At 42.5% G+C, this 14,963-nt stretch overlaps 1 protein-coding gene across 2 annotated transcripts in view; it reads left to right on the plus strand.

Annotated features, from left to right (window-relative positions):
• The window catches only part of RPAP2 (RNA polymerase II associated protein 2), a 116,751-nt gene that overhangs the window by 85,797 nt on the left and 15,991 nt on the right, over nt 1-14,963 (plus strand). The window lies entirely within an intron of this gene.

The raw sequence follows: 14,963 nt of genomic DNA on the forward strand, positions 1-14,963 counted from the left end.
ATAGTAAAGAGGTCAGTAAAGGCAACCAAAGATGAAGCCCTTCGGAAGTCTAGTCATTCTTTTAAAGAAGCTGACTGTGGTGTGTTGTGTTTAACCTCGCAAGTCCAAAACAGGAGTTTCCCAGAACTTTCTGGACTCAAGGAAATTTTTTTTTAAAAGAAGAATCTCTAGAATTTACACTGCTTTTTCAACATGTATGTTGAAGCGTGCAAGTTAGCAGGGCCTCCAGGATGGCTAAGGGGGCCTCAGACAATTTGGGCAGCCTTATTGCAGGGACAAAAACAAAACATTCAGATCTATACTCTTGGACACTGGAAGAAATGACAGCTACTAAAAGCCCAGCCACAGAAAGAGGCCAGAAAGCAGCCTGGTACAATGAGAAGCTCAACAAACAGGAATCCAAAAGCTCTGTAAGGTCACAGGCTACAACATCAATATAAAAAATCAGTTGTGGTTTTGTATATTAGCAAGGAAAAATCCAAAAATGAAATGAAGAAAACAGTTTCACCCACAGTACCACCAAAAGAATTAAATACTTAAGAATAAATTTAACAAAGGAAGTACAAAACTTATACAATGAAAACTGTAAAACATTTAGAGAAATTAAAGGCATAAGTAGAGATATTCCATGTTCATGAATTAGAAGGTCAATATTGTTAAGATGGCAGTTGTCCCCAAGTTGATCTATAGATCGATGCAAACCCTGTCCTAACCCCAGCAAACTTTGAAAAAATGGCAAGCTGATTCTAAAATTTCTAGGGAATTGCAAAGGATCCAGAATAGCTATAACAGTTCTAAAAATTAACAGTTCCTGATTTCAAAGCGTACTACACAGCTACAGTAATCAAGACAATGTCATATCGATATAAATACAGACATAAAGGTCAGTGGAACAAAATCTGGGAGTCTAGAAGTAAGCCTTCATATTTATGGTCAACCAATTTTTTCACTGAGGTGCTGGGACTTTGGATATCAGATGCAAAAAAAATGAATGTAGACCCTTACCACCTACTATGTGCAAAAATAAATTCAAAGTGGATCAGAGACTTAAGTATAAGAGCTGAAACTGTAAGACTTTTAGAACAGAAGAAAACCTACATGCCCTTAGTTTAGGAAAAGAGTTCTAGATAAGATCCCAAAAGCACAATCCATAAAGTATTAATAAGTTGGACTTTATCAAAATTTAAAACTTGTACACTTAAATCATTAAGAAAATAAATTGATAAACCACAGACTGAGAAAATATTTTCAAATCATATTTTATGAAGGACAAATCCAGAATGTGCATATATTAAGAATTCTTAAGAGACAACTCGATTTTAAAATGTGCCAAAATTTGAATACACATTTCAGCAAAGAATATGTACGAATGTCTTAGCATATATAAAGATCCTCACCATCACTAGTCATTAGGGAATGCAAGTTAAAACCAAAATTAGATACCTCTTCACACCCACTAGGATGAATATAATAAAGGACAAATAGTGTTGGTGAGATGTGGAGAAACTGGAGCCCTAGTGCATTGCTGGTGGGAATGTAAAATGGTGCAGCCACTTTGGAAAATAGTGGAGGTTTCCTAAGTTAAATGTAAGTTTACCACATGATCTAGAGTTTCCACTTGACTCAACCTAATAAGTGAATTCAGCAAAGTAGTGGGATGTAATGTCAACATTCAGAGATTGATGGCATTCTTGTACACCAACAATGAATTATCAGAAACTTAAAAAAAATCCCATTTACTATAGCAACAAGAAAATGAAGTACCTAGGAATAAAAGTAAGGAGGTAAATGACCTGTACTTGGAAAACTATAGAACACTGAAAAGAGAAATTGAGGAAGATACAAATAAATGGGAGCATATACCTTGTTCATGGATTGGAAGAATTAACATCATTAAAATGCCCATACTACCCAAAGCAATCTATAGATTTAATGTGGTTCCTATTAAAATACCAATGGCAGATTTCATAGATCTAGAACAAATACTCCAAAAGTTTATATGGAACCAAAAATGACCCCAAATAGCCTCAGCAATCCTGAGAAAGAAGAATGAAGTTGGAGGGATCACAATGCCTGATATTAAACTGCACTACAAGGCCACTGTAATCGAAACAGTGTGATAGTGGCATAGGAACAGACACATCAGTGGAACAGAGAGCCCAGAAATAAAGCCGTGTCTCTATGGTCAATTAATATTCAACAAAGGGCATGAGCATGCAGTGGAGTAAAACCAGTCTCTGATAAATGATACTGGGAGACCTGAACTGGTACATGCAAAAAAATGAAACTAGACCACCAACTTTCATCATACACCAGAATAAACAAAATGGATAAAAGACATAAATATGTCGTGATACCATAAAAGTCCTAGCAGAAAACATAGGCAGTAAAATTTCAGATATCCCATGTAGCAATACTTTTGCCAATATATATCCTAGCAAGGGTATGCAATCTTTTGGTGTCTCTGGGCCACACATTAAATACATTGCGACATGTAATCTCAAAAAAATCTCAGTGTTTGAAGTAAATTTGCAATTTTGTGTTGGGCTGCATTCATACTCATCCTGAGCCACATGTGGCGGGTGGGCCACAGGTTGGACACCCCTGTCTAGGGCAAGGGAAATAAAGGAAAAAAATTAACAAATGGAACTATATCAAATTAAGAAGTTCCTGCACACATAAAGAAACCATCATCAAAATGAAAAGGGAGCCAACTATACGGAAGGGCATTTGCCAGTGATACATGGGACATGGGTTGAATCTCCAAAGTATACAAATAACTCATATGACTCAACACCAGGAAGACAAATAACCCAATTAAAAAATGGGCAAAGGACCTGGATACATACTTCTCCAAGGGGGACATACAGAGGGCCCATAGGCATATGAAAGGATGCTCAACATCACTAACCATCAGAGAGATGCAAATTAAAACCATAATGAGATGTCACCTCACCTGTCAGAATGGCTATTATTGATAAAAACAAACAGCAAGCACTAGGAAGGCTATGGAGAAAAGGGAACCCTAGTGCACTGTTGGTCAGAATGCAGATTGATGCAGCCACTGTGAAAAACTGGAATTTCCTCAAAAAACTAAAAATGGAAATGAACTGCCTTTTGATCCAGCAATTCCACTGCTGGGAATATACTCTAAGAATCCTGAAATACCAATTCAAAAGAACCTGTGCACCCCAATGTTCACAGCAGTGCTATTTACGATAGCTAAGAGCTGTAAACAGCCCAAGTGCCCACCAGTAAATGAGTGGGTAAAAAACTGTGGTACATTTACACAATGGATTACTATGCAGCAGAAAGAAGGAACTACCTTTTGTGACACCAAGGGTAGAACTGGAGACTATTATCCTAAGTGAAATAAGCCAGGCAGTGAAATACAAATACCACATGACCTCACTTGTAACTGAAATCTAAGGAACATAAATTTCACGAGAAAAATAGGACCGGAGACAGAGTGACATGGAACAGACTGACAGCTGTAGGTGGGGGTGGGGGGGAATTAGGGGAAGGGACTAGTCAAAGAATGTGTATGAATGACTCATGGACAAGGGAGAGGCTCTTGAGTGTGAGTGAGAGGAGTAGGCTGGGTAGAGAGGGGGCAAAAGGAAAAAATTGGGACAACTGTAATAGAATAAACAAACAAAAAATTCCACTTGGTGTTCCATCTCAAAAGAAATGAAAACATGTTCACAAATACAGGCAAATGTTCACAGCATCGTCATCCATATTAGGGAAACAACCCAAATGACCATCGACTGGTAGATGGACAAACAAAAATCCATACCGTGGAGTATTGATACAGGCTACCATGAGCAAATACCATATGCTCACGCTTATATGTGGATTCTAGAAATAAGTTAATTAACAAAAAGTCCTAAGTTCGTAGATACAGAGAACAGATTGGTGGTTGCCCAGGTGGGGAGTGGGCAGATTGGGTGAAGGGGGTCAAAAGGTACAAACTTCCAGTTATAAAATAAATACTCATGGAGATGTAACGTATAACATGGTGACTGTAGTTAATACCGTATTGCATATGTGAAAGGTGCTAAGAGAGTAAATCTTAAACGTTCCCATCAAAACATTTTGAGGCTATGTATAGTGACATGTTAACTAGACTTACTGATGACCATTTCACAATAGACACAAATATTAAACCATTATATTGTACACCTGAAACATGTTAGATGTCAATTACACCTGAATGAAAAACAAAATTTTAAAAATCATAAATGATGACAAGGCCCCTCCCTCTGACCTACTAGTCACAATTCTCCCGGGTAAAGAACAGAAGAAGCTGCTGTATCCCATTCTCCCCTCGGTGCCCAGAGACACCTCTTTAGGAATTTCCCACACCCTGCAGATCTGGGGCCCTCAGGTGAGCAGCTAGTAGCTCATTATAGAAACATTAGGAAGCCACACAGACCACTACCACCTCTGCCACCAGGTCACTGCTGGGCCAGCAGCTTTTTGGAGGGGCTGCATCTGCCTCCCACACACTCCTGCCAGGTTTATGTTAGCTTGTGAGGCCTAGAGCAGAATTCAGTCCAGCTCAAAGAGCTGTGCTAGATCTTGGTTTCTAAATGTCATTTTCCAATAAAAGGAACCAAGGTTCCTTGGGAAAACAGCTAGTTCTAAGGCTGGGGCATCTTGTAGTACCAGAAAGGAAGCAAGTGCTTGCTGCTGAAGACTCGTCTGCAGCTCCCACCGCTCAGACCACTGAATGAATAGGAACAACTACGGGGCGGTCTTAAGTTTCCATAGGCTCTTAAACAGAAAATGGAAATAAAGTTGTCAAAAAATAAATATCAGTTTTGACGTAAGTAAATGTATAACTACTATATATAGATGCTATCCCTTCCAGGAGGTGGAGAGCTTAGTCCAGGAGGGTTAAATTTGGTGACTTGCTCCCAAAGAATGGGGAAGGGAAAAACCCCACCTTCAAGTGACAAAGGTTCACAGGCCCAGTGGTGTCATGTGCCTGTCATGCGCCCCCTGATGTGTGATGAGAAGGGCACTTCACCTCTGTGGTGTTCTTCCGCGAACCATAACCTCAGTCTAATCATGAGAAAACAGACGAATCCAGTTGGCATATTTCTGCTGGAAACCCAGCCAGCACCTCTCAAGACTGTCAAAGCTATGAAAAACAGACAGGCTGAAAAACTGTCACAGGCCAGGGGAGACATGTACCTAATGCAGTATGGTGTCCTGGTCTGGATCATACAGGAAAGAGGACGTTAATGGAGAAGCTGGGGCAACGCAGTGAAGTCTGGAGTTTAGTCAGTCGTCATAAGCTAGTGCAGTGTCCTAGTTTTAAAAAGTGTACTGTGGAAATACAAAATTAAACAATGGGGGAAATTGGGTGAGGGGTGTACGGGAACTATGGACTATCTTTGCAACTTTCTGTAAATCTAAAGGTTTCTTTTTTCAAAATAAAAAGTTTATTTTAAAAAATTACTGACTGGACACGGGCAGGGGCGCAAAGACAGACAGTCGCCAGTCTCACGCTTCAGCCCGCCCATGGGGAGGAGGCACAGCTGAGGACAGACACCCTGAAAAGTCACATCCATCCTGGTTTGCCCGGTACAGTCCCTAGTTTACACCTGCTAGCAAAGCATTGTTACTAACTGCAAGCTTTTACTTTCAAAAGTATTCTGATTTGAACATTAAATTATGTGGTCACATCACCTAAAAGGCATAGGGTATGTGCTGTGCTGGTCAGAGATGGGAGGTGCCAACCTGGAAAGAGTCGGGGGGTAGGAGAGGGAGGTTTGGGCCCGGCCAGGGCAGCCGCATGAGGAAAGGCCCAGAGGCAGGTAAGACCCAGGGTGTGTTCTTTTCAGACAAGCCTGAAGTTGCAGAAAACTCTGAGAAAAGTGACAAACATGAGTACGAAGATGGAGTCAACTAGGGTTTGTGACAGGCTAAAAGGTCTAGAACTCTACTGCAGCAGTAATGTATTTTCAAGCAGAAAATAGAGAAAGTGCGTACACTACCATACAGATGAAAAACCTATGAATTCAATTATTTTGTTAATTTTTTATTTTGATTTTAGAGAAGGAGAGAGAAAAACATCAATTTGTTGTTCCACTTATTTATGCATTCATTGGTTGCTTCTTCTATGTGCCCTGACTGGGGGTCGAACCTGGAATCTTGGCATATCGGGAGGACACTCTAACCAGTGGAGCTACCCAGCCAGGGCTGAATTCAATTTTCTTGAGAAAGATCCTTGCTTCCCTAGGTCTTGGGTGTCTGATCCAATCTGTGGTTCAGTCATGCGCTCTGCTGACTCAGCCTACACTGTCTCCTCTCCAGAACCCACTCCCTGACCCCCGTGTGGCACTCTTCATTATTAAAGTAAATGTCACCTTCAATAAGGCATAGCCCCCAGGTTTTCTTGTGAACTCCAAATTTCAAAGAATGGGAGGCAATGTTGAACGAAAACCCTGTTGCTCTTTCAGGGAAGAAGACTTGAATTCTAAGTAGCTTTTACTATGAAAAGTAAACAGTGTGATTCAGTTTCACTTTCTATTTAAATACTTCAGAAACAACTAGTTTATATGCTGTTATATTCAGAGAATGACTTAAAAAAAAAAAAAAAAAAACCTTGCCCTTTAAATAATTCCACAGAAGATTTTCAAACACTTAAAAACCCAACCTGACTTAATACACTCATACTTAGTGGAGTCTCTCTAAGGTGTTATTTAGCAACTTCTGCAAATACAGTCATATCCAAAAACCAGGTGATCCTACTCATTACAGAACATGATCAATTCTCTAAAGATTTACTTCCACCCAAGGAAAGTGATGCCATTCTGAAATTTGAAAATGTCTAATAGCCTCACATCATAAGCCCTGGTAGAAAAAGAAGAGCAAAGGGCTTTAGAAGCCCGCCTCTGCCTGGCTGAGGGAGGCCTGAGCGGGGTTGGGGCTGGCCGTCCAGACCCTCCGCCCCAGCAGCGCAGCCTGGAGGCTAAGAGGTACGAGGCAGTGACTGTGCCCAGATGCCCTATGTGGTTGCTGACGAAATACCCTGATGAAAGTTTTTCTTTCTCAACAAAACTTCTTTTCTGTGGGAATTCCTGTGTCCTTTGCCAAATTAAACTAGCAAAATAGGAACTTCTATAAAACTTGGTCCATCCTGCCACCTACTCTATCAATTTCCAGGCCTTTCACGTGTCCTTTCCTCAGCAAAAGCACCCATTTTTGAAAATGGGTTCCCAGTGAACGAGTGGAGGTGGCCTTGGATCAAAGTCCCTTTAGGTGCACATGCCTCAGCACCTGGCCCACTTCTGGCCCACTTCTGGCCCACTTCTGGGGCCGACCGAGAAGCCCACTCCAAGGTGCTAGTTTTCAGTTTGCTTCCTCGCACCTCTGCAGTCATAACCAAACCGAAGGAGAGTATTCTATGACTTCAGAAGAAGGCCAGCCACCTTGCAACATCTTCAGGAAATTCTGCACTCCCCTGGGGCTGACAAAACTCCCTATGTCTTGCAGGCTAAAGGCAAGATCTCAGTCACCTAGCTCTAGTTTGCATAATTAAAGAAAGTGGAAGCTGGTTATTTTCTGGGTAACCCTTGACCCAGCCGAGCTCACCGGGCCTGTGACAGAAATAAAAGTAATAAGATGAAGTTACAGAATGAAAGCTTTTATTATTCAGATGAGTAGGGAAAGCCAGAGCCCTCAGTGCCCAGCTGACCCCTTACCTGCGAGGGCCATACAGCCAAGACGGTGTCCATTTAAGGTACTAAAATGTTATTCTTTTGAAGTTAGTGCACATACAACTTAATATAATTTCATGTCATAGTTTCTAAGACAGTTCAGAGAAAATTTACTCCTAATATCTTACATGTCTACATTTTTGATATGGGGAAGCATAGCCTATGATCTGTGAACTTGCTCCTTCGCACATCCTTTTTCTTGTCGTTTTCCCACTGTCCTAGTACCATATTATCCATCTTGGGAAGGGGCACTAAACCAGAATTTTAGAGCCACATTCAGTCTGGCCACACATGAGGAGCCCCCTTTGAAGTCCAGCAGAGCAGAGTGGCTCCACCTCTTTTCCCTGCTGGCCATCCTGACAGTCCCTTTGTACAGAGTCTTGCTACTTGGGGAAAAGAGTTGGAAGATCACCGAGCTGCTCTAAATCTCTCACTTTGAAACATCATTGAGACCCAGAGAGGCTTACCTGACACAAGGTCCACCACTTCTTAGCAGAGCCATTGCTCGAGACCAAGTAGAAAACTCTTTAACCTATGGCAACAAAAAAGCCCAATGAGCTTTGATGAGAGAGAAGGAGCTTAAAACGGGACTCTTTCAATCAAAACCCACCTGGGATTGGGGCAGCCACCCTGTCTGGGTGAGCGAAACTGAGATTCCCCACCTCCACCCCCACTTCCGTTGCAGGACAGGCTCATTGCCACAGGGAGAGCTGCACTTGTGGATGGGGTTCTGGTTTCAGTCAGAGTAAAATTTGGTTTTAAGGTGCACAAACTTTTTGTATGGAGCCTCCAGGTTTGGTCAGAGATAGAGGAACTATGGAGCCACTGAGCAGCCCTGGCTTTTCAGTTTGGGAAAACAACTCAGTCTCATTAGGAGTTTCTCAGGAAAAGCCTCTGGGAATATTTACTAAGGGTGAGGAAGCAATTGCTGAAGACCTTTCTCACCCACTTCCGTGAGGTTCAGTTCCATAACACCAGCAAACACACGTATCACAACTTTGTTCTCTCTGTGAGGAAAGCCTTGAGCTTGAAGAACATGACACGCACACCGAGAAAGCTGGCTTGCTCATGAGAGAGTAATGTGTCGATAGAAGTAGGGTTCTGAGGCAGCGGGAGTGACAAAATTAGCATTAATATGAGGGTCTATGAAGGTTTCTAGATTGCTTTTTCAGGAATATATGGAATTTACTGGCTGTATAAAGGCAGTCACACTCAGTCTTCATCTTGGTCACCTCCAAGTCCTGGGACATGGGCTGCACTGGGGACAGCTGGGGGTTGGCAGGCCTGACAGGGCAGCCTGAGTTTTTATAGAGTCTAAGCAGCATGCATGGAGGTTGTAGCATCGTCCCTCCCCCGTACACAGCCTGCGTTCCTGAGGAGCATCCTACATCTGCCCAGAGCTTCGGAACCAAGCACCCGCATTCGTTCATTCATTCGACAAATACTTATTGAGCACTTACCATGGGCCAGGCTTTCCCATCCAGGACAATTCCCTGAGTGCCTTCCATGGTGCCCCGTGCAGTCTCTCTATGAGGCACGCAGGGAGAAGGAGAGACACCCTGCACACTCCCTCACTCCCCACAGGAGCTTATGGTTTAGCTTGGGCTTATAAAACATTCAGTAAGACATTGCACAGGAGGCAAAATGGGAAACAACTGGGATTTGTGACCAGATTCACCCCATTGAAATGCTAGCATTGGGGCAATTGGCAGAAACTAGCTGCTTGATCGTGCCCAGGTGGCTAACTCCTCTGAGGCTCAGCTGCTTTATTTGAAAATGGAGAATGATAAAGTATACTCTTTACCAGATTATTTATTTAATGGGCTATAAAGACATAGAGACCACCAATAGTAGGTTAAAATTTTTTCAAGATTCAGCACAATTTTATTTTTATTTTAATATGTTTCAAAGTAATGCTTGTGTGTATAATTATAACAGTAACACATATCGCTTGCTTTGTATGAGGCACTATTCCAAGTATTTTACATAGATGAAATTACCTCACCCTACCAACATCCCTCTTAGGAAAGTAAATTATTACACCAATTTTCACGAATGATGTAACTGAGGCACAGAGAGGCTGTGACTTCCCAGAGATCACACTGTAGTCAGCTCAATGAGGATTAGCTTGAGCTGTAAATCAGATTCCACATCTAGTTGCTTCCTTTACTTGCTTTCAGCAGGAGCATTTGATTAAAAAATTGTAACACAACTTCCAGCCAAGATGGAGGCGTAAGTAGATACACTTTGCCTCCTCGCACAACCAAAAGAAGAACAACAACAAATTTAAAAGCAAAAAATGACCAGAACTGCCAGAAAATTGAACTGTATGGAAGCCCAACAACCAAGGAGTTAAAGAAGAAACATTTATCCAGACTGGTAGGAGGGGCAGAGACGGGCAGCTGGGATGGAGAGGACTTGTGGCAAGGCGGCAGCTGGCTGACCAGGGCAGGAGAGGCAGTGGCTGGCAGAGCAGGTAGTCCCACATTTGCATACGGATAACCCAGGAGGAACAAATGGGGAGTAAGACACACTGCACAACCCAGGGCTCCAGTGCGGGGAAATAAAGCCTCAAAACCTCTGACTGAAAAAACCTATGGGGTTGCAGCAGTGGGAGAAACTCCCAGCCTCACAGGAGAGCTTGTTGGAGAGACCCGCAGGGTCCTAGAATGTACACAAACCCACTCACCCAGGAATCAGCACCAGAAGGGCCCAATTTGCTTGTGGGTAGCAGGGGAAGTGACTGAAAGCTGACTGAGGGCTGATTAACTGGCATTGTTCCCTCTCTGACCCCTCCCCCACATACAGTACCACAAGGCAGGAGCAAAGTGTGTGGCCCTGCCCTGGCCAAAACCTAAGGCTCCGCCCCTTACTACGTAACAAGTGTGGAAACAAAAAAATATGACCCAAATGAAAGAACAGATCAAAGCTTCAGAGAAAATACAATTAAATGATGAAGCAATAGCCAACCTATCAGATACAGAGTTCAAAACACTGGTAATCAGGATGCTCACAGAAATGGTTGAGTACAGTCCCAAAATAGAGGAAAAAGTGAAGGCTATTCAAAGTGAAATAAACAAAAATATACAGGAAACCAGCAGTGAAGGGAAGGAAACAAGGACTCAAATCAACAATCTGGAGCAGGCGGAAGAAATAAACATTCAACCAGAACAGAATGAAGAAACAAGAATTCAAAAAAATGAGGAGAGGCTTAAGGAACTTCCAGGACAACTTTAAGCATTCCAACATCCAAATCATAGGGGTGCCAGAAGGAGGAGAAGAAGAGCGAGAAACTGAAAACTTATTTGAAAACATAATGAAGGAGAACTTCCCTAATGTGGCAAAGGAAATAGACTTCCAGGAAGTCCAGGAAGCTCAGAGAGTCCCAAAGAAGGTGGACCCAAGGAAACACACACTAAGGCACATCATAATTCCATTACCCAAGATAAAGAGAAGGAGAGAATCCTAAAAGCAGCATGAGGAAAGGAGGCAGTTACCTACAAGGGAGTTCCCATTAGACTATCAGCTGATTTCTCAAAAAAAACCTTACAGGCAAGAAAGGGCTGGAAAGAAGTATTCCAAAGCATAAAAGGGAAGAACCTACCTCCAAGATTACTCTATCCAGCAAAGCTATCATTTAGAATGGAAGGGCGGACAAAGTGCTTCCCAGATAAGGTCAAGTTGAAGGAGTTCATCATCACCAAGCCCTTATTACATGAAATTATAAAGGGACTTATCTTAGAAAAAGGAGATCAAAAATACAAATAGTAAAATGACAACAAACTCGTAACTGTCAACAACCATACCTAAAAATACAAAAACAAAAACAAACTAAGCAAACAACTAGAACAGGAACAGAATCACATAATGGAGATCACATGGAGGGTTATCAATGGGGAGAGGGACGGGGGAGAGTAGGGGTAAAGGTACAGGGAATAAGAAGCCTAAATGGTAGGTACAAAATAGACAGAGGGAGGTTAAGAATAGTATGGGAAATGGAGAAGTCAAAGAACTTACATCTATGAACCATGGACATGAACTAATGTGGGGAATGCTGGTGGGGGTGTGTGCATACAGGGCAGAGGGGAATAAAAGGGAGAAAAACATGGGACAACTGTAATAGCATAATCAATAAAATATATTTTTAAAAATTGTGACAAAAGCTTATTCTGCTTTCTCTCCAAGCCCTATACTTATGATTAACTTTGCTTAAGCTGATAATTGAAGCATCTTCACAGTAACGTGACTTGCATGTGACTTTGCTCTAAGAGATACGACTTTGAACAATACCTCTGTTGTGTTGGTCTCTTTTCTACTTTTACTGACAAAATTAACCAGTTTCCTACACTTACTCTGGAAATTATCACTTGATTTACCAGAGAGGTAACCATACTTTGATAATTGTGTCAAAATGTCATGGCTTCGTGCCACTATAGGACAAGAAACCAGGTCCTTGTGGATGATTACGACCCAATAAACTCCAATTTTCAAACGTCCAGCACGGTATTTCCCACTTAAACTGCAGCTGCTCTTTTTCAGCTACCGTGTTAAATCAGCACTTGTATAGACTTTTTGTCCTAGCTCATACAGACTCTGGTATGTGTCGTATTGTAACCCTATTCAATATTTATACTTACAGAATTACTCTGAATTGCATGATTGAAAATATTAATTTTACTCATCAGTAAACCACTTTTGAGTCATGAGAGATTTAATGCAACATAACAGTAATGACAAAAATGTATATTTTTATAATTAAGAATTTTAGCACTATCATGATGTGAATCCCGTCATCCAAAATAATCCATAGTTGATCACCGAAATTAGCTATGAAGAACTGACCAATATGTCCTTGAGTGAATTTTATAAAATAATTATTAAGAAGGTAACAGAATTTCTACAGAAATCTTCATTAATCTTATATTTTAAATTAGTTAAAAACCATTTCATCAATTTTTCCCCCCGGAACCATCAAACCACTTGCAAAGCCTTTGCTGGGCCACCAGAGCTTCAGGGGCCACCTCTGAGAAAGCCTATCCCAAAGAAGAGCACTTGTATCTCTAATCGATGGTAGTAATTACTGATTTTTGATGCTTCATACATAGAAGATATTTAATACCCACCTAATAAATTATTCAGCAATATTTTTTGGTTTCATATATGTTAAGCGCTATTCTAAACTCTAAGGGTAATAGCAGTGAACAAGACAGTTACTGTTTCTACTCTGGAGGCAGTTCTCTAACGGAAAGCAGCAGCCAATACAAAGAAAACATCCAGAAAATGTTAACGATATAAAGGAACTAGTGTAATGATGTAACATGTGACTTTTGATCAGGCGCTCAGGAAAGATACCACTGAGAAGGCTGCAGTTGAACAGAACGCTGAATGATGAGGAGGAGGTAAGCACTGAGGCCATTCGAGGCAGAAGGCCCAACAAGGGCAAAGGACTAGAGACACAGGTAATGGTTTGGCCTTTTGGATGAATAGAAAGAAGGTTGAGGTGCCTGAAGTAAAATGGGCAAGAGGAATGATTGGATGAAAAGAGACTGAGAAGGCACCCAAGTGCCAGATTAGCAGAGCCGCAGTGAGTTTTGGACGCTACTAGAAGATTGTAAGCAGGGAAGTGACCGGAGCCAATTTACCTCTATCAGAGATCACTGGATGCTCCGAAGGTAATGGAGGGGCTGGAGAGTTAGAGCAAGACCAGTTACAAGGATACTTAATCATCCAAGCAAGAGGTAACTAGGGTGGAAGCAGTAGAAATGGAGAGAGATGGATGGACTTGCAAATTAGTTTTCATACAGAATGGGTATGACCTGCCAGAGCATTGAATGAATTAATGAATGAGATAATTAATGCATAATCACTGAAATAGGGAGATGTGAGAGGAGAAAGCTCAGCATGTGCTACAGAAGTTAAGAAAATCTTTCTGAAGGAGGCAGAATGAGGGCTGGGCTTGAGAGATGAGCTATTAGGGCTAAAAAGTGAAATATACTGCAACCAACTGCAAACAAAATCAGTAATGGGAAGGAGCTTCCATGTGTTTGGAGCCTGATGAAGAATTGCCTGTGGGCTTGGTGTAGGTGTCGGTCGTTGAGAAACAAGGAGGACAATGGGGTAGAGTGGGGCGGGAATGGGCTGGATCATGGGAGATCTGGAAAATCCAGAAGGGCGAACTCTGTGCCTACCCACTACCCAATCATCAGGACACCTATACCTTGGGCTTCCTACCAAGAAGACCGCAGTGAGCCTTTCCTCCAGATTCCATGCCTGGATGCAAGCACCCATCCACTGCCTCCCAGGAGGGCTCACTGGTGTGTCCGACATCAAGGCGACCTGTGAGTCAGTGGGCTGGAGTAAGAACAGGTCCCTGAAATATTAACCACCCATGGTAGACATGGCAACACCTACGACTCCATAAATGCCTCAGATAACAAGTAAATTGTCTCATAAACTCTGAGCTAGAGGCATCTGTCTCTGGCAAAGGTGGTGGGTTTATGTCAGCACCAGATGGGAAGCACCCCCAGGACTGCCCCGAAGACCACACACCCCCAGAGCTCCACCTCCTCCTTTTCTCAGCAGTCTGTCAGCCCAGCCTTTCCCGTCTCCACTAAGGAAGGGATGTGCCCAACAGCTGCATAGGAAGACCCCCGTTAACACGTAAAGAGGAGGCCGGGATTTGAAAATGCCAGACTATCTAACAGACCGCATCGGGTGGTCAGGCTTAGCTCCCCAGCCCCTGCTCCCTTTGACTGTGCCAGGTACCCCCACCTCCTGCTTCCAGCTCAGCTGTGAGCTCCACAAGGGCAAGGACACCTCCGGCCTCATAGCTGATTTTTCCCAGAAGCTGACACACTGAGCGCTTTGAACACATTTTCTGAACAAATGGCTACGATCAACTCTGATGCGGGTTTAGAGGATGGGACACAAAAACTACCCACTGCCTAAAACGCTGCCCTGGAGGTGCCTCCATGGAAACAACGGCTGCCTTTTCCTTGGTTGTGTATAATGTATGCATGACACAGGATGCTAGGGACATTTCCCACATGATCTCATTTAATATTTACAACAACTCAGGTGAGCATTCTTCTCTATATTTTACTGAAGACAAGTGGAAGTCACGTGCTAGCGAGAGGCAGACCCAGGACGCCCACCCAGGGCTGACAGACCACAAAGGCCTCATCCTTTCAGATCATATAGTCCTACCACGATCCCATGGGTGAAGGCACT

This window comes from Desmodus rotundus, chromosome 3 (genome assembly GCF_022682495.2).
Source record: "Desmodus rotundus isolate HL8 chromosome 3, HLdesRot8A.1, whole genome shotgun sequence".
NCBI lineage: Eukaryota > Metazoa > Chordata > Mammalia > Chiroptera > Phyllostomidae > Desmodus > Desmodus rotundus.